General features: G+C 35.3%; 1 protein-coding gene across 29 annotated transcripts in view; it reads left to right on the plus strand.

The window, feature by feature from the left end:
* Positions 1-19230, plus strand: part of BBX (BBX high mobility group box domain containing) — a 119286-nt gene that overhangs the window by 19760 nt on the left and 80296 nt on the right. For 3 of the 29 annotated variants that reach the window (XM_087966509.1, XM_087966514.1, XM_087966510.1), the window contains exon 3: positions 12662-12834. The exons of the other annotated variants lie outside the window; for them this stretch is intronic. The gene's annotated coding sequence lies outside the window, so the exon portion shown is untranslated. The remainder of the gene's footprint in view (positions 1-12661; positions 12835-19230) is intronic. 29 annotated transcript variants of the gene reach the window in all.

Genomic DNA, 19230 nt, shown 5'->3' on the forward strand with positions numbered 1-19230 from the left:
CAATTTATTGTCTACAATTCCATTAAAATCTCCCATCATAACTATATTAGCATAGTCCAGTTCAATTATTTTCATATGTAATTTTTTGTAGAATTCTTCTTGTTTGTCATTCGGAGCATAAATTGCAATCAGGAGTGTTTTCATATTATTGTCCACTATTTCCACCATTAGTATTCTTCCATCATCATCGGTATAGATCAATTTTGCTGAGGTGGTCTCTTTAATATATAAAACCACTCCTCTTTTCTTACATTGGGTCATGGAAGTAAGTATTTTCCCTAATTGTGACTACCAACAATTGTTCATATTGTTTTTTAATATGTACTTCTTGTAGACAAATTATATCAAATTTTAATTTCTCTAATTTATGAAAGGTTTTCCTTCTTTTAACGGCTGAGTTAAGTCCATTTATATTAAGTGTAATCAATTTTTTCTCTTCCATGGTTATATTTTATAGTTAAGTTTAGCAGCTCTCGTAGCTCTTAGTTCACGTTGTTCTTTGGCTTCCACCTTTCCACCTACTGCACCTTCTTCTTTTTCAGTCGCCATTTGGCAGTCCTCTTGGAATTCAATTAGTGAGATCTCTTTTTCTGCCTCTTCCTCTTTCCTTCCAAAAAATTCTGTATAAAATAATTCCGCTTTCTCAATTGAGTCAATTCTATGTCTCTGTTCTTGCCATGTGAACATTAAGCCTTCTGGAATCAGCCATCTATAATTCACCTCTTTTTTAAGTAGCATTTTAGTCAGGAATTAGTATTCTCTTCTCATCTCTCTCACTCTTCTGGGTATTTGTTTCAAGACCACAATCTCCTTGTCTTTGTATTTCAATGTCTTCTCTTTTGCCACTTGCAATATTTGCGTTTTAATGGCTTTCTTTGTAAATCTAATGTGAACTTCTCTTGGTAAGCTATTTCTCATCACATATCTTGTGAAAACTCAATAAACCTCACCTATTCCATCCATCATCTTCTCTTGAGTTATTTCCAAAGCTTCAGCCAGTATTTCTATCATTATCTCAGCTAGGTTTTGTCCTTTTTCTTCCTCTACGTTTTGGAATCTAAGATAGAATTCTGATCTATCCATCTCCCATCTCAACACACCACTTTTATCTTGTTCAACCACCATTAATCCATTAATCTATTATCAATATCTCCAGTCATCTTGTCTCTTTGTTTATCTTCTTCAATTTTTTGGAATCTCTCATCATACTTCAACATCATTTGTTGGATGTTCTCCACTTTTTCATCGGTTTTCCCTGTTCTTTGTTCAATGTTCTCTGTTCTTTGTTCAATGTTCTCTGTTCTTTGTTCGATGTTCTCTATTCTCTTTTCAATATTCTCTGATCTTGCTTGAATATTTTGAATTCCTTGCATAATCATCTGCAGAGTCACTTTTTCTTGTTCTTTTTCTTGCTTTAACATTGTCTGTATTGAACGTTGTCCTCCAGATGGTGGAGAGGAAGAAGTAAAAGTTGAAGAACCAGGAGCTATAAATTTCCTACTCATTTTAAGCAATTCAAAATCTTCAGGTTCTTCTAAACCTGAATCCAATTGTGAAGTAACCAATTATAGTTCAAAATAAAAATAGTAGAAAAAAGAAGCCCAATAATAATAATTAAAAGAAAAAAAAGAGGAGGACAAAATTTATTCAGGTTCTTGTATACCTTAATCCAATTAATAGTTAGATAAAGAAAAAGACTTAAAAAAAAAAAAGGAAAAGGAAAAATTCTTCAGGTTCTTCAACACCTTAATCCAATTGAAAGATCTCAAATAGAAAAAAGTGCATAAAAGTAAACCAGAAAGGTAGATGAAAAAAGAAAAATACCAGGAAAGGAAAAAAAAAGGCTTTTAAAGCTTTCCCTTTAAAATAAAAAGCAAACGTAGAGATTGGACTTCCAAAAAGAAAAAAGAAAGAAAAACAAAGACAAGCTCCAACAAAGCCAAAAAACCCAAATAGTTATTACAAAAAAAAGGTAAAAAAAATACAATAAAGCTGGTGAGGAGGGATAGCACAACTTAGGAAAAGTAAAAAGGGCACACTGCACTTTGTTTGATTATCCAAGGCTCTTATTATAACTCTCTTCTCCAAAAACTTATCACCTTTTTTCCCCTACGTTTCAACACCAGACTCCAGCTGTTGATAGAAACCCAGAAGAGCACCTGCAATAATACTTTCCCATTCTCTTCCCTCTCTCTTATCAAATAGCAATGTCCTTGAAAAAGAGTCTCAGTTCTTTCTTTCTCAGCTTTGTCTGGTCACAGGGGAATAGAATATTTTCAAGCCTCTAGTTGGCAGTGTTACAAAGTTTCTTTGCTCTCACTTTCCTCCTTCTTTTCCGAGCAGGATAAGAATTAATAAAAAAAGAAAATATATTTTTTTTAAATGAAATAACTAAAGGGAGCGTCTATCCTAAAATATTACAAAATCAAAAAGGAGAAGAAAAAAATAGATATAAATGAAAAAACCAGTTTCAAAATACAAGATCATATATAGAAAATCTAGCAATGAGAAAAACAAAACAAAACATTACTTTGACATTCCTGTTTAAAATCGCTGCTTAATCACTTCTGTCAAAACTTTTACAGATTCTTTCTTTTCCTTAGGGTGTCCTTTCAGATCTTAAAATAAAATAAAAAAGTTCTCACCAAACCGGCACACTCTCTGCTCTCTTCCGTTTCGGAGCTGTCCCAACTTCAGCAGCTTTAATGGCTGCCTCTTTGCCGCTGGCAAGAAGAGCTTCTCCTGGATCTACCAGGGACTTTGCGGTATCCCTGGGATCGACAGGATGCGCTCTTCACTTTCACCGTCTCTTTGGGACAGTTTAGATCCGATAGGACTGTCCAGGAGCAAAGATATAGGCAGCGATCTCAGACCTCAAAGATCGCATGCCGTATCGTGATGCCAGCTCCGCCCTCCAAAAACTATTTCTGAAGCAATGGAATTCTATTGATGAATCATCTCCAAAATGCTGTTCAATCTGAATCATGTGTAATTTATAACTAAAAAGTAGCTGCAAAAAAAAATTTAAAATAACATTTAAGGACTTTAAAACTTATCTAGTTTATAGACATTGTTTATTAAAGTGCTGGATAAAAATGGAGTTCATAGAAGAGTAAGTTACACAGAAGAACACCAATGCTTGTTTAGTTATAAATTACCAATGCTTGTTTCAAGTTTTCCAAAAAGAAAACTGCAAACAGCTTACTCTCTTGAAATCTCCTCTTTTCCAAACTTCACCCTGCAAAGGGGATGGGAGTGATCCAGTTTTGAGGAATTCTGTCCTATGTCTGAGCCTTTTATGATTGTATTGTTCTTTATGTGTAAAAGAGTAAACAGTTTTCTCTCTTGAAATCTCTCTCTCTCTCCAATCTGTCCACTTTGTGGTGTGATAGGATGGGTCAAACAAAGAAGAGTTTGCCTACAGATACAACTTGCTTCCCCCAATCACTTGCAGAGCAGAGAGATTGGAAAGCCAGTCAACTGTTTGCAATTCTGCACATTGAAAACAATGGTTTCGTGCCATCAGTGGGAATGGGACACACAAAGGAGTAATTGCCTAAAAAAAATTATTTACTTTTGTGCTTGCTTACTGTTTTTTATACATTTAAAGCTGTGCAATTGTATTAACCCAGGGCTCAGATCCACAGGTGTGCTATGTAACAGCTTATAGTACTGTTTTGAAAAATTTTTCTTTTCATTCTCTGCTCTGTGGAGAAGACAGGAAGTAAGCGCATTCTATAGGTAATCTTCCCTTTGCACCTCTCCCTCCCCTATTCACCACAAAACAGGGAAATTGGAAAGGGAGTATAAGAGAGTATATTTTGCTCTTTTTTGCACATAAAAAGCAGTACAATAACATTGGTGGTGGGAAATAGTCAGGCAAAGGAGAGATTGCCTACAGAAATCATTTGTTTCCCTCCATCCACTTTGTTTCCCCAGAGTGGAGAATTAGAGAGAAAGAGGTTTCAAGAGAGGCTCCTATCTTGGGCTGCCAGCACAGTTGTATTGCTTTTAAAGTGTACAAGACAGTAAGCAGGTACTGGACCATTCCAAAGGTTGGGGAAGGTTTAGAAGACAAACAAAAGCAAAAGGTGTGAAACTGAGTGGTCCTTTTTCTTTTCAGCAGAAAATCACATTTCCCATTTAATAACCACTTTATTTAGTGGTGCAATTGCCAATCCCAATTAGTGTTGTTAAATGACAATTTATATAGAACTGGGCCGTTGTAGACAGGAATAAGACTTTATTCCTGACACATCTAGAATTTTGAGGAAATAAATTTTGCAATTGTTTACATAAACATGGTTAAAGTATAGTTTGGATATATATAATATGACAGTGTTGCCAATGACAAACACCCATATAATGAGAAGGCAAAGAAGTGTTGAGGAATATTAACTTCGGCTTCCCAAAATGTCTCAGTCTTTGTTTTGCTTTGTCGGTTGAGATACAAAACTATTCTTTTTTTAAAAAAAATACAAACTCTTTAATAAAAAGATTTGCATACTCCTCTCCTTTTTTTTTTTCATTTAATAAAATAAAATTAGTTTGATCAGAAAACATGACAGGTCACAACAAATACTCTTCAGGTATACTGATACTCATATTAGCATATTGTATATTGCCAATTCCTGTGGAATTCAGAAAATTCAAGCTCATGTGTTAACTATCAAGATTAATGTAGATCATACAGTTCTGAAAGTTGTCGTTTTATTCCCGGTTTAACTTTTCATTGTCATCCTGGTTGTCATCACTGTTATTCCTGGTTTAACTTTTCATTAAGCCGTGGTGGAGCAGTGGTTAGAATACAGTACTGCAGGCTACTTCTACTGACTGCCCGCTGCCAGCAATTTGGCAGTTCAATTTTCATCAGCTCAAGGTTGACTCAGCCTTCCATCCTTCTGAGGTCGATAAAATGAGGACCCAGGTTGTTGGGGGAAATAGGCTGACTCTGTAAACAGCTTAGGGAGGACTGTTAAGCACTGTGAAGCAATATATAAGTCTATATTACTATTGCTATTTTCTTAGTCATTTCAAATCAATTTTCAAGAAAATTTACCTTCCCCTTAAAGGTCTTAACATTTTAGATTAGGTTTAAACTCTGGTAGTTTCTGTGTAAATCAGTGGATTGATTTCACATTGATTTTCATGGGCAATAGTTATTCTAAATCACATATCTAGATATAATGGAGTCTGTGTATTTTCTGCATACAGCCTTCATTGGGGGGGGGGGTTATATTGCCATCAAAATATTTTAAATATGTAATTTAAATAGCAATTGGCATATTTGGGGTAGTATAAATAGTTGCAATAATTTTGGTGGATTAAAAGGCAGAAGAACACAAAATAATGGAAAAATTACAAATGGAAGATTTTTGTTATCTGAATGGTCTGTTAGATTTTATAATGGGAGTACACCAATATAAATAAAAGCCTTATTTTGAAACAACCTAATAACTTCTATTTTGTTTTAGAATGATGGCTAAAGATTAGGAAATAAACTTTCAGGCAAAAGACAATTGCTGTTAGATAGAAGATGTTCCCTTGAAGTAAATATATATTGAGGTTAATTTAAGATAATTTTCTATATGTCAAATATAGCTATTTTGTAATAAATTTCTATTGGAAAACAAAATTCTTTCTTTTTCTACCATTTAGTAAAGAAAAATAAAAAAAAAATAAGTTATAAAATATTCAGTAGTATTTTCATTTAAATAAAATTTAAAAATGTGTGAAAAGGATAGCAAAGTTGGGGCTTATGTCTCAATATAGATAAAACTTCAGTTTTCAGTTTTGATAAAATTATAAAAATAAAGATCTGAAAAAAGTTTAAATTTCTGATAGTGATTAAATGTCAGATTCAGAAAATGAATAAGTGTAACATTAAATTGCAAATCCTAGCTTGCTCTTATCCTAACTAATAATGTAGTATAGAAATAGGCAACAATTATTCATTCAGACATTTTCCCCAATGCCTACAGATTTGCTTAAACTTTTTAAAAGTAACTTTTAAAAATGTGGAAGCTTTGTAGCATACTACAAGGGAAATCAGTGTCATCAAGCATAATATCTATCTGAAGAAATGTCTTGGGGCCCACAACATTGCATTTGTAACCTGTGAGACTGTTACATCCTGGTAGATGGGTGTTTTGTTACTGGAAGTTCCCACTTTGGTAACCATTTTAGAGATTGACACATCTGCCATCGTGGTCATTTTATGAATCTATATTCAGCTTCAAAAGTTTAATACCTAATACACATATATGTTTTATTTGTCTATTTAGTCAAATTTATATGGCTACCCATCTCATACAGAGTAACTGGGCAGTACAGAATAAAACTAGGAATTGAACCACTTTACAAACCCATTTAAACATTAAAAATAAGTGAAATAAATCCCTAGAGGAAACGTTACATAAAGTACAACCAGCACACAGGGTCCAGGGGATCCCAGTCTTACTAAAAGAAACCACACATTTTATAAAGGTTAATCAATCAGACTAGAGCTGGAAGGGATGGGGGGGTCTTCTAGTCTAGCCCCCTGCTTAAGCAGCAGACCCTATACCATTTCAGAAATGTGACTATCCAGCCTCTTTTTTTAAAAAAACCTCCCGTGATGAAACACTCATAACTTCTGAAGGCAAGCTGTTCCACTGGTTAAACGTCCTCACTGTTAGGAAGTTTTTCCTTCATTCCCGTTTTTTTCTTTCCTTGATTAATTTCCATCCATTGTCTCTTGACCTGCCCTTAGATGCTTTGGAAAATCAATTGACCCCCTCCTCTTTGCAACAACCTCTCAAATACTGGCATGCTGCTATCTTATCCCCCGTAGTCAATCTGTTCTCTAGACTAGCCAAACCCAAATTCTGCAACTGTTCTTCATATGTTTTAGTCTGCAGGCCTTTAATCGTCTTATTTTCTTTGTACTTTTTCCAACATCTTTTTTGTAATATGGTGAACAAAACTGGATGCAATATTCCAGGTATAGTCTTACTAAGGATTTATAAAGTAGTACTAATATTCCATGTGATTTTGATCCTATGCCTCTGTTTATACAACCAAGCTAGTATTAGCTTTTTTGGCTGCTGCCACAAACTGCTGACTCATGTTTAAGTGATTGTCTACTAGGACTCCAAGGTCCCTTTCTCAATTACTGTTTTTGAACCAGGTTTTGCCTAATTTGTATTTGTACCTTTAACTTTTCCTGCCCAGGTGTAAAACTTTGCTTTGCTCCACATTAAATTTCATTTTGTTGGATAGGACCCATTGTTCAAATCTGTCAAGATATTTTTGGATCCTGAGCTTGTCTTCTAGAATGTTGGCTATTCCTGCCAGCTTAGTGTCATCAGCAAATTTGATGAGTTTCCCTTCTATTCTCTCATTTAAGTCATTTATGAAGATATTAAAGATACTGGGCCTAAGACGGAATCTTGTGCTACCCCAGTGCTTATTTCCCTCCTTGTAGATGTAGTCCCATTAATGACTGCTTGTTGAATACAGTTTGTCAGCCAGTAAAAAATTCATCTGATGGTGATGCTGTCTATCTCACATTTTACTAGCTTACCAAGAAGTAAGTTGTGGTCTACTTTGTCAAGTGCCTTGCTGAACTCTAATATACTGTGTCCACAGCATTGCATTGGTCTGCTAATTTAGTCACTTTGTCAAACTTTACCTCTGGAAAAACTATGTTCTAGAGGGCAGATATTAACATTAGTTCTACAGTAAGTGTGTTATTTTTCTGAATTATATTTTCTGAATATAAATTGTAATTAAATCTTGATGAATTTTTTTGTAGGAAAGGACATATTTTTGTTTTACTATGAATACACTTAGTTATTTATTCATGGCCTGTTTTTGTCAATAAATACTTCTAATATGTAGTAGGGGATGGACAGAATTATTTATTTCAAATTAATCTGACTGGCTAGAAATAAAAGCATTATCTTCAATTTAACATAAAATGTAAGTGATTCTGATGAATATTAGGATTCCTGTTCATTAATGCAGCTCAATTTCAATAACAACAATCTGTTTGGGAAAATGAAATACACATCTGAATTAATTTTAACTTTTGGTTTATATTTATGCAGACCAATGTTTTCATACTATTTTGCACATGTTCAAAAATAATTATAAAGTCCTTTTGGTTAGGATTTTCCAGTATAGCTCTGAAATATGTTCTGATTTTTATTTTATTCTAACCCAAAGAAACAAGTAAACAAACTTGTAGGTAATTTGAGCTTTTAATTCAGTGACCATGCTCCCAGAGTTATTATTTATGCTTATGCTATACACTATAGATTATGAAGCACAGAAAGCATAAGATCTTCTATTATTATTTTCTCAAAATCATGAGGTCTAGTGTTTATTTTTTTTTAATCCTACCAAAATACCCTGGTATAGGTAGTCCTCACTTAACATCCATTCCCTCAGCAACTATTCAAAGTTACGATACCACTGAAAAATGAATGTGTGACCAGTCCTCAAACTTACAATCGTTGCAGTGTCCATACAGGCATGTGATAACAATTCAAGCATACCTGTATTTGTGACTGGTCCTCCCTCCAGCTAACTTTCATTGTCATTTTTGTCTGCTTTCCCTCCACTGGGCTCGCTATCCTGGCTACATTTGGGGGAGGCACCATGGAAACATCCTGCTGGCTGGTGATATCAAGCCCAGGGCATGAGTGCCATTCTAGGAGGTGTGGGTTTTGCAAAAATGGTTTGTAGTGGCGGAGTAATGGACAAGATCAACCTAGGCGAGCAATGCAAGACACTTCTCATTCAGTAAGCAATTGATGGTGCCTGGGAAGAGATGGGCTCCTAAGCAGGCACTTCTTGCCACACTGCAGCTCATGCACTGCTTGCTATCCATGCTTCGTGCTTGCTTGGCATGCCATAGTTCAGAGCTTCCTGGCCCACTTTGGCTCAGGATCTTGTTGATGCAGTGGGGCTGCTTGACATGTTGCAGGGTTTCAGGCATAATTTCATGTTGATGGTAAATCCAATGAAGGGGAAAAGGACACAGCAATCATGTTGAAGAGGACAGGGAGAAAGGCGATGATACCAGGGGAACAGCCATCCCTTCAGGTTTTGCAGAGCAGCCAAAAGGGGAGGACGAGAGATAGGTGAGTGGGGAGATTTGAATGGGAGGCAGTCTCTTGCTTTAGAAGAACCAAGACTTCAAGCTGGTAGGGATCAAGTTACAAATGGTTTGGATCAACATGGGTCCCTGCCTAATGGCCCACAGGATTTGTTTAACAACCGCAACAGGAACTGCTAGAACTACCGTTGCTAAATGGGATGGTCATGTCACATTTCTGTTAAACAAAACCCACTTCACTTAGTGACCAAGCTAAATTAGGTTCATTAAGTGAGGATGACCTATATTTGCAAAATCCTAGTTGCATTTCCGTTTATATTTGAAAGACTACTATAATGTTTACATATCATGTTTCATCCCAATGCTTTCAAACAAATACTTGATTCTATGTTCTTGACTTTAGAAGTATTGTTTATAGCAATAATTGTTCATATTAATAGAGAAAAGGGTATTTCTTGCTTATTTTCATCACAAATCTTTTAATATTAACACTAAGATTTAGAAAGTTGAATGATTACATCCAGTTCTCTAGTTGTTTTTTTCTACAATGGAACCTTAATTTACTGACTCCTCACTTAGCAGTTTTGGATGTCATAGTCTACATTTTTGTCTGAATCTTCTCCCATAAATGATAGATATGTTGCACTAAAACTGTGATAATTAATTATCTTAAAGTCACAGCTTCAGCAGTGACTTATGAAGTGATACCATTATGTAAATACCATAAATTGCCATGATCATGTGATTTTGTATTTAATGTATGTTCAGGAATAACATGATAGGAAAGTTTTGTTCCATGCATGTCAAACAAAAAGGAACATTCAGTTGTATATTTTGCCATATTTGGATATTGTTGAATTTAGCTCCTCCCAAAATTATTTAATAGAGCCAAGAGTCAGAAACTAAGTGAAATAGACTTTTGTGGGCTACTATAATTATTAGTAGATTTCTAATTCAAACATTCATAATTCGAATAACAGAATTGGAAGGGACCTTGGAGGTCTTCTCTGCTTAGGAAGGAAACTCTATACCATTTCAGAGAAATGGTTGTCCAATCTCTTCTTAAAAACTTCCAGCATTGGATAATTCACAACTTCTGGAGGCAAGTTGTTCCACTGATTACTTGTTCTAACTGTTGGGAATTTTTTCTTATTTCTAGGTTGCTTCTCTCCTTGATTAGTTTTCATCCATTGTTTCTTGTCCTGCCCTCAGGTGCTTTGGAGAATAGCTTGACTCCCTCTTCTTTGGGGAAGCCCCTGAGATATTGGAAGACTGCTATCATGTCTCCCCTATTCCTTCTTTTCATTAAACTAAACATACTCAATTCCAGCAACAGTTCTTTGTGTGTTTTAGCCTCCAGGCTCCTAATCATCTTTGTTGCTTTTCTCTGCGCTCTTTCTAGTCTCAACATCTTTTTTTTTACATCGTGGTAACCTAAACTGGATGCAGCATTCCAAGTGTGGTCTTACCAAGGCATTATAAAATGATATTAACACTTCACACAATCTTGATTCTATTCCTCTGTTAATGAAACCTAGAACTGTGTTGGCTTTTTTTGGCAGCTGCAGCACATTGCTGACTCATATTTAAATGATTATGCACTAGGACTCCAAGATCCCTGTCACAGTTAATACTATTGAGCGAGGTACCACCTATACTATACCTGTACATTTGGTTTTTCTTGCCTAAATGTAGAACCTTACTTTTTTCACATTGAATTCCATTGAATTTGTGGAAGGTAATATCCTAAGAACAGAGGGCAAGTTCCAGAGGTGTTGTAAAATGGTACTGCAAATTTAATACTCTGCTAAATTGTCTGGATTATGTAATTAACCTTATTAATTATGTTTACTAGTAAATTGTAATGTGTTAATAATTACATCATTTCTCTGACAGTCATACCATTGTAGGAGCACAGGGACAACATTGTTAATCAAAATTTTTGTAATTGTATTTCATTATATTATACATTGTATTTTGGCCATATTCATGTAAGTATAATCATGCTATTTTAAATACTATTTGAAGGAAGTCCAAAGATTCACTATGGAGAAATCAAAATGGATCCTGCTTTTAAATGTGCAGTCTGTGAAACTAAGAAAAAAGGTCTTTAAGTTAAACAAGAGTACCATTGTTCCAACAAAACAGTTAAGAGAACATAGAACTATTTCATTTATTCATTTAATTTTGTTTATTTTATTAATTTGTTTAATTAATTTATATCTTGTCCTGCTTCCCATATGTGATTCTGGACAGTTTACAAGGATAATAGATAAAGGCTAAATAAAATACTTACTGCATAAACAAAAACCCCATAGATCTGAAATTATAAGACAGTCATTAATAGCCGGGAGATGGATTCTTATATATACCTGAAGTTTGAGAACAAAACTAAAGCTATAGCCTAAACTTCTTAATTATAGCATCCATTCATGCCAGTTTGAAAAATAAATTGTTTGGGAACTAAACTATAGGCAGAAGACACAGTGTCAAATAATAAAACTGATATTTGAGTTAGAGAGTATTGTGTCAAATATATTACCTTGGTTCATTTATATGTTGTGCAAATGAACTTTGAATCTCAAACTATTATTGAATTGTATAGCTCAAGGGAAGATAAGATGCTCCTTGTGGGCAGCCAAAGTGCATATAGATCTGTGAAACTTCCTACTAGAATTTTCTCATTATTTCTTTCGATGTACTTTTTAAAAAATTAATAAAATACACAGAAACTTGTCATGTTAAAAGATTGCCTTGTAACAAGTTACCATTGCAACTTCGAAAAGTTACTAAACAAACTGTTGCAAGTCAAGGACTATCTCTACACGAAGAAGCATTTTATTTTAGATATCTTCTCTCAACTATTAATCAGTTGCATGCATTTATTGTATGTCTTAATTATATAAGTAATACAATATTTAAATTCTTTTTCATATGCACTGTTATCAAATATTCATACGCCTTTTTTTGTTTTCCTCAATTGATCAAGAAGTTAAGTTTCTAAGTACAATAAAGGTTGCTGATTTATATTGTTTGATTGACTCTACTAATTAACTTACCCTAATTTGTGGTAAATATTCTAGAAATATTTGAGTGGGGTGGTGGCCTAGTGGTGAATATGTTCACCTCCCATTCAGAAGGTTGACAATTTAATCCTAGGTAGTGGCAGGTGTAGTTCTCTACTAGAGCGCAAAGAAAAAATATCTGCTGTGAACTGGCATCAGGAAGGGCATCCAGACAGTAAACACTCAGCTCTATCCAGTCACCTGGACTCTACCCTGAATTAAGGGATTGCAGGATCATAAAAAAGTAAATAAAATAATACCGTTACAAAAAATAAGAAATGTTAAAGCTTTAACATTTAATACATGCGTTTAAACAAAAGCAAATTTAAAATCTAATAAAGGCTAGTAAATATTAAAGAAAGAATTCCAAATGTAAATTAAACTATAACCCAAAATATAAACTAAAAAGTGACTTTATATGTACATGTTCATATGGGTGAAATTAGTGAAGTGAGTCTCTTGATTAAAACCTTTTAACTTTTACCTTTTTCAGGTAGCAAAAGCATACACTGAATGGCACAATTAAATACCTGGCATTGTATACAGGAATATCTGCACTATATATGGGTTAGACCCTCCCAAATCCAGATGAGTAATCTCAGAGTGGGTCAAGGAGAATAGGAAAGGAAAGATCTTATGGCTCTTCCAGCTCCAGAAGACATGCAGGTACTAGCCAGTCAATTAGACATCATGATATTATAAGGCAGTTAACTAATCAAGTTAATATTGTTTATTAAATTTATAAAAATCAATAAAAATGCAAATAACAATCATTCCTTTTCACTACCTTTTTGTCTGTACACTAATTATACAAGATAACAATATTTAAAGATTACCATACTGGTAATAAGTTTTATTTTTATATATATATCAAATTATTTTTCACAAATGACACAGCAAGTATACAGCAAAGAATATTATCTGCAATTGAAAAAGATAAAATAACTATCAGTACCTATCCTCATTATTTCATTGGACAAACCCTTCCACCTCAACCAAAAAAAAAATATTAACAGAAAAAGAATACAGTACAATCTGTAATGGTCTTTTTGCTTTCTCAGTAAAGTACTGCAGCATTGTTTTTCTAATATCATTTAGAATCCCAAACTCCTGCATTGTTTTAACATGATTCAACAGTTAGGATTGGCTATTCTGCTAGATGGAATGACCCAACTGCCTTGTGGCTTAAATGAATAGATAACGGATTTCTTATTTCAAAACACACCACAAAAGCTGTCTTACTATAATTCATTTTGTATCTATTTGAAATTTTGATGGTACTGAATAAAGTAACTTATGCAAAGTTCTCACACAGGGTGGGAGAAGTTCTCACAAATACATTTATAGTGACTACCACAAGTTCATTATTTTCAGTCTACCCAATCAGCTTCCAACAAGCAAAGCCAATAGGAGAAACCTGAAATTTTTAATATTCATGGGATTCACTTAACAGTCTCAATTATTTACTTAACAACCATGGGAAAAAGGCAGGGATGGGTTTCTACCGGTTCTGCCCACCTCTGTAGAACTGGTAGCTCTGAAGAGCAGCAGTCTGCTGATGTTTTTGCCCACCCACCCACCTGGGCTTTTACCTGATTTTTATTTCCTGATTTTTCAACTTCAGCTGCCAAACGAGGCACAGCTGCAGTTAGAAAAGCAAGAAAAGAGGGCTGTTTCAAAGGCTGCTTCTCTGCAGGCAACTGCTGATGATGATTTACAAGCGCGCGGCTCGCAGCCTGCAGGGAAGCTAGTAAATCCTGAACCGGTAGTTAACCCTGTCGTATCCCACCCCTGGAAAAAGGTAATGAAATTGGGCTCAAATCATTTAAAAGCACCTTATTTATTAATTAAATGTCTATGTCACCCATCTGCATTAGCTTTTTTGGCAGCTGCAGCATACTGCTCAGTGATACTTAAATGATGTTCAACTAGACCCCTCTCACAGTTAGTACTGTTGAGCTATGAACCATCTATACCTGCGCATTTGACCTTGCTTTTCTCGTTACTATCCTGTATCTTATTTGCTATGATCTAATGCGCAAGATCCTTCTGAATCTTGAATCTATCCTCCAAAGTGTTAGCAGTTCCCCCAACTTAATATTGTCTGCAAATTTAATAAGTTTCCCTTTCATTCCCTCAGCTAAATCTATATCATTTAGGAAGATATTGAAGATCACTGGCCCTAAAACAGAATTTCATAACACCCCATTGCATGCTTTCCTCCATGTAGTTGTGGTTCCATTAAAGACTACATGCTTATGCAATTGGACAGCCAATTGTGAATCCATCTGGTGATGTTATGTATATTCTCATTGGTCTTTCTTACTAAGAAGTAGGCTGTGGTCTACTGTGTCAAATGCTTTACTGAAACCTGAATATATATAACAGTGTTTCCCTTATCTGCTTATTTAGTCACTTTATCGTCTGGCATGATCTATTTTAACAAACCCATATTGGCTTCTTGGCAATCACTTCCTTCATTTTTAAATGTTTATAAATCCAATACTTGGTTATCTTTTCCAAGATTTTCCCAGATACAAATGTCAAGCTGATTGGTCTGTAGTGTCCTAGATCCACTTTTTCCCTTTTTTGTAGATTGGAACCACATCAACTATTTTCCAGTCCTTTGGCAGTTTCCCCATGTTCAGGAGCTGCGAAAGATTTGTTCAGTGGTTCTGAGGACACGTCTGCAAGCTGCTTCAGAACTCTGGGATATAAACCTCCTTGTCCTGGTAATTTGAAATTATCTAGAGTGGATGAATGTTTTCTTAGCAGTTTCTTTCCTACTTTCATCTGCATTCCTGTTCTGTTTTATACAGTGCTGCTTTTGGTAGCAAAAGTTTCATCAGTTACCTTTGCTTGATTGGGTGGCCCATATTATGTATGTATAGTAATGTTGTTTTTTCCCCTCTCGTTTTCACTCAAATGCATTTGAGAAAGCTTTCATCCATGATGTTATGTATTTCTATAAAGGTTTAGTTTACTCATAATACAGCTCCCCCTCTTCTTTTGTTGGGTCTGGTAGTTGTTTTTTTAATTTATATATTTCTAGCAGTATATTCCAGTTGTGAATTCTATCCCACCAAGTTTCAATAATGGCAATAATATTATACCTGTTCTCATGTATTAGGACTATTTCTTCCCTATACTTTGAGTATTAATGTATAGGCATCGAAGCCCTTTGATGGGCGGCCTTGCATTTGTGTTCTACTCTTGTTTTTTACCTGAGTTTCTCTTTCTTCTGATCAAGTCTCCCTAAGTTTTAAACTTGCCACTATTTCTGTTACATTAACACTCATGGAACTAGAGATTCCTTTAGATCAAGCTAATAAATTCCTATCATTCATTTTAAGTGAACAAACCATTGTATTCTTCGAAAGTGAAGACTTTTCATTTTTGCTATGAAGTCCAATATGTTAGGTGTAAAGTAGCCTTGACTGGAAATAACATTGACAATTTGGTTTTGCTGCACTGCAAAATATATTAATGGAACATGTTAAATAAAATAAGATTACACTCATATAGAAAAATAATATTCATAATTAATGGACAACATTTCATTGTTTGATTTCTGTTAGCAATCAAAGGGCTTAGCTTGTTAACACTTTACAAAATATCAAAGTGGAATTTGGGAAATAAGAATTCCAAAAGCTGTCATCTGCTTTATATATAAAATTGAAGCAAGCACCACATGTTCCAGTTCCATTCCAGTTAAGTTCTTAGAACAAATAGGCATGTTATTTTTATTATACTATTAATTATAATGTTGCAATCAGCAACATGATGGCTATATTCAAAGAATGGATATTTCTATTTTTTATCTGTAAAGCTGAATGATCAACACTGGTTTAAAGTTATCAGTAGGCAACTTTACATTTATTTTTCAAGCAATAGCTGCAGAAATGGTCAACAAATATAAATTCTACATACTTGTACCTATAGCAAACCTCATTTTATTGGGCAAATTGAGACTAAAGATAGACAATTATTCATTCATCTTTATTAATGATAATAAAAGAATTATATCCCCTTATGGTATTTTTTAAATATATTTTTATTATTTTTTAAGATATACATCCATATTGTATGTGAACAGGTAACATTCATATTAATCCAATTCACAATAACAATATTAGTGAGCTCTATCACATTATCAAATTTAAGTAATCCTCATTATACTATTCAGATATAAGCAAACAAAAATGCCTAACTCCCCATCTTAGTCTCTATCTTCATCTATATCTTTCTTGTTAGATTTAAACATTTCTCTATTATATATGAACAAATTTAACTGGGTATCATTCATATTGATCCAATTCACGCTAACATTGTTAATAATAAACTTTTCTCTATTGTGTATAGACAAAGTTAGTTCTGAGTATCATTCATATTTATCCATTTCACACTAATGATGTTAATAACTCTATCACATTTATCCACTTTAAGTGATCCTCATTGTATTATTTAAATATACACTAAAAAAAGGTGCCTGACCACTATGAACTTCTAATCTTTCTATCTATTTTTATTCATTTTATAAAAAATTATGTTCTAATATTTTCCCTGTCTAATTTTGTTTCTGCCTCCTTCAGCTTACATCAGGCTACTTTAATGTTTTAAGGCAGTTCTATCTATCAATCATCTCTTCTCTCTAGTGCTTCAATTCTTATCTATTTTTTAATTTGCCTCCCACACTCCTCATCTTTATCTCGATCTTCCTCTCTATCTTTCTTGTTCAGTCTAAACATTTCTCCCAGTACAAACTTGTGCTGCCAATTCTCCCAGATATCTGCCCATCTTTATTCCTTGTTCTTTGCAAAGTGTTTTCTATTTTCTGATCCATACCTTCAAATAAGTTCATAAAATTTTGGAACACCAAGGTTATCTCATTAAGAAATCTTCTCGTTTCCACAGATATTCCTTCAACTCCTGTCACAGTAGCGATAAAAGTGGGATGGTTAATTTTTAAGTAAAAGGGGAAACATCTCACCCAGCAACAATCTCTGTTCACTGCTCTCTTCACTCCTGCACTTTCTTAGATGTTCTGGCTGTCTCTGGTTTCGTGGCAGCCATGTTGACTGTTGCTGTTCCTTCGGATGGGGGAGATTTTCCAAGTCAGGGAGGAGCCCCTCTTTACTTCACCACCCCTACAGGGTGGCTATGGCTTCTTTTGGATATAGTCTGCAAAAACCCTTTTACAATATTGAGCCAATTTTTTATCCTTCAGCATGTTTAATAATTTTTAATTATTTTTTTCTGGAACAATTCCTACTAGAAAAAAATAGAAGTTTCTTTTTTTATATATACACACGCTTATCATAAAAAACAAACACAAATTATGAAGAGCAAAGGAAGCAAATAAAGACCTGTTGGGTTATTGTTTCAAAGATATTTCCTTATCAGATTCCACAATGCCTTAAAAAATGACAGAGCTTCTAATGTATTGCCCTTGTAATACAGGTTGTCCTCAACTTATGACCACAATTAAGCCCAAAATTTATGTTGCTAAGTGAGAACTTTGTTAAGTGCGTTTGCCCCATTTTATGACTTTTCTTGCCACATTTGATAAGTAAATCACTGCAGTTGTTAAATTAGTAACATGGTTGAGTGAATCTGGTTTCTCCATTTGTTTTGCTTGTTGTAAAAGATGATCATATGACTCAGGGACAGGGCAACCATCATAATCGTGAGTCAATGGTCAAGCATCTAAATCAGTGGTGGGATTCAACTAATTTAACAACTGGTTCTTAATGTGGCTGGGGGTGGTCATGTGACTGGGGGTGGCCAATTCGATGGCACTCATGGCAAGGTAGGGCGGCGCAGGTGGGCCAAAGCGGCAGTGGCAATGACCAGAGCCTTTGTGCAACAACAGCAATGGTGATTCTCCGACACCCAATTCTTGCTGGCCCTTGCTGCCCAACAGGGTTTTTAAAAAGAATTTTACAGCAGGAAACAGCGGGCAGCTATTTCTGGCCTTTGTTGATGCAACTGGGAACAACTTCGCCCCAAGAAACTGGCCTGCTGCCACTTCTTTGCCAGTGTGAACAGCCTACTGCCGCTGCTGCTTTACTAGTGCGAACAATCTGCAGTCGCTGCCTCTTTGCCAGCGCGAACGGCCTGCCACCTCAGTTCAGGCCGGCAAAGAGGTGACGGTTTGGGTTGGCAAAGAGGTGGAGGTGGCAGTGGTTTGCACAGAGATGGTTGTGGCAGGCTATTCATGCTGGCAAAGAGATGGCAATGGCAGTGAAAGGCCATTCGTGCTGGCAGAGGTGGCAGTTTGGGCCAGCAAAGAGGCGGCAGCAGGCCATTCACACCGGTAAACAGGCAGGCAGGGTGACGTATCTGGATCATGTAGGAGGCAGCAGAGAATGGTGCACGGCAGGGAGCTGGGCCACATGGGAGGCTGGGGCAAAGGCAGGCATGTGGGCTGGGCTGCAGGGGCAGGTGGTTGAGGCAAGTGAGGTAGCGAGCAAGGGAGCCAAAGGGCAGCAGCTGCTATGCCACGGCCAAGGCAGGCGAGGCAAGATAAGGAGTGACTGGGCAGGGTGGGGTGGGTGGGGCCAACCAGTGCCGTGCAAAAATTTAAGAACTGGTTCGCCTGAACCGGTCTAAACCAGCTGAATCCTTCCTCTGATCCAAATGTGAATCAGGTGATTATGGGCATGCTGCAACGTTCCTAAGCATTAAAAATGGTCATAAGTCACTTTTTTCAGTGTGGTTGTATCTTTGAATGGACATTAAGTAAACTGTTGTAAGTTGAGAACTAACTTTACATTCAGAAATGTATCTGCCTTAAAAATAGCCCATGTTGAACTGTGTAGCACAGTCAAATTTCAACACAAGAAATATTTATGACATTTTGTGTTATGATAAAGTTTATGTCATAAATTGTGTTATAAACATTTCCAAATTTCAATTCCATGGAAGTTCCAGATTTTTGTTTCATTTTGTAGGTTAGCCCATTTTTAAACTTGGTTCAAAAAATTTTGCCCTTCACTTAGTTAAAGATGACAGGAATCGCAATTTTAAATAGTATATAGATGAAATATATTTAATAAATGG

The sequence above is a fragment of the Notechis scutatus genome, chromosome 5 (assembly GCF_049901735.1).
Source record: "Notechis scutatus isolate UNSWTSFEM ecotype Mainland chromosome 5, rNotScu1.2, whole genome shotgun sequence".
In the NCBI taxonomy this organism is placed as follows: Eukaryota; Metazoa; Chordata; class Lepidosauria; order Squamata; family Elapidae; genus Notechis; species Notechis scutatus.